This window comes from Arachis ipaensis, chromosome B5, assembly GCF_059453495.1.
Source record: "Arachis ipaensis isolate K30076 ecotype BB chromosome B5, ASM5945349v1, whole genome shotgun sequence".
Taxonomy (NCBI): domain Eukaryota; kingdom Viridiplantae; phylum Streptophyta; class Magnoliopsida; order Fabales; family Fabaceae; genus Arachis; species Arachis ipaensis.
The window spans coordinates 14053185-14055436 of record NC_142440.1 but is presented as its reverse complement, the minus strand read 5'-3'; positions in this window follow the sequence as shown (position 1 = coordinate 14055436).

Sequence of the window (2252 nt, the reverse complement as noted above, 5' to 3'; positions counted from 1 at the left end):
GGATGGCTATATAAATAGGAGATGAGAGTTTGAGTTTAGGTGTGTGAGTCATTTGTAACAAATACGCAAAAAATAAAGAATTTTTTTCAATAAAGTTTCATTTCTCTTATGTTATTAACGTTCTTGCTAAATATTGAATATTAAGCTAACTTGGTCTTAGTTCAAAAAATTGAGTAAATTTGAGTAGTAATACAGTAGTATTAGAGTGTATACAAAGTCGTGATACATTATCACATGAGCGATTGAAATACTAGATGGCTAGCTATAAGTCCTATGATTAAAATAATTTTTTATTTAAATAAATAAATAAATAAAAATTATTATTTTTCAATATGCTCACGAGTTAAGTTGTAGTCCAAAATGGACAAGATCTAACTCAAAATGAGCAAGATCAATTCACAGATAGTACAGGATAAATCTATTATATATCTCAAATTTTATAATTAAAATGTACCACATGTCACTTTTTCATTGTAATTAAAATTAAATCTTTTCCTCTAAAATTAAAGAATTCTCCTCTTTTCTTTACTAATTTTACAACCAAAATGTGCCACATGTTATTATCTCATTATAATTGAAATTAAATCCTTTTTTTTTTAAAATTAAAGAATTCTTCTCTCCTCCTTACTAATTTTACAACCAAAATATGCCACATGTCACTTTCTCATTGCAATTAGAATCAAATCTTTTCCTCCAAACTTAAAGAATTCTCCTCTCCCCTTTACTAATTTTACAACCAAAATATGCCACATGTCACTCTCTCACTAATTTTACAACCAAAATATGCCACATGTCACTCTCTCATTGTAATTGAAATTAAATGTTTTCCTCCAAAATTAAAGAATTCTTCCCTCCTCCTTACTAATTTTACAAACTAAAATGTGCCACATGTCACTCTCTCATTGTAATTGAAATTAAATCTTTTCCTCCAAAATTAAAGAATTATTCCCTCTTCCTTACTAATTTTACAACCAAAATGTGTCACATGTCACTCCCTTATTGCGATTGGAATCAAATCTTTCCCTCTAAAATTAAGGAATTCTCGGATTTTCTTTACTAATTTTACAACCAAAATGTGTCACATGTCACTCCCTCATTGCAATTGAAATCAAATCTTTTCCTCCAAAATTAAAGAATTCTCCCCTCCTCCCTCTTTCTTTCTCTATTTCTCTCATTCCTTCAACCACTCTATCTAATCATTATCAATATCAATGATTAATTACTAATTTGACAATCAAAATATGCAACATGACATTCTTTAATTGCATTAAAATTAAAATTAAAATATTAAAATTGAAATTAAAATATACATATATTATATATCATATATTACTATCTAATTTAATTATCAAATGTGTCACATGACACTCTCTTATTAAAATTGAGAGAAAATATTTTTTTCAAAATTAATAAACTCCCTTCCTAAATTCTCTCATCTACCTCTCTTCATTTTTCTATTTCTCTCTACTATTTTTATTCTATATATAATTTATATTTTATATTAGTAATTTGACAAATCAAAATATGTCATCCGATATTTTTTTACAAATAAATAAAATTTTTCTTCCAAAATTAACAAACTCTCACTCTCACTCTCATTCTTCATCTTTATCTTTCTCTCTCTTTTCTCTCATTCTCTATTTTTTCTATCTTTCTCTTTTACATAAAATAAAATTAACAAAATAATATAATTTAAATAAAAAATATTATTATTGTTGTTGTTATTATATACATAGTTTTTTTTAATTTTTTATTTAGTTTTAAATTTTTACCGCTTATCTTTTTAATCTATATTGTCATTTCTCTTCTTTCAAATATTTATTACATATAATTTGGAGAGAATACTAATGTTATAATTAAAAGTTAGAATCAAGATTTAATTTTTTTAAAAAAAATTAATTGAGTTAATTTTATAATTATTAGTATAATTTTTTTATGCTAATATCTAATTATAATTTTATATACATAGAGAAAAAATATTATTTTTAAATAGTAAGTATAAAAATTAATTATTTCTATTTGTACAACAGACTTAACAGTTAACACCTAATTAAATGTAAAGTATACACGTTAAATTATTTTAAATTTTAGATAACGAATGTTAAAATTAATTATTAATAAAAAATTAGACTTTTTCATATAAAAATAATAACTAAAAATCTTATTATTTGATTTTTTATCTACAAATACCTTGGTCTTTTTAGCTAGAGACTTTTGTCAATCTACGACTTTTTTTTGTAAAAGTAGTTTGA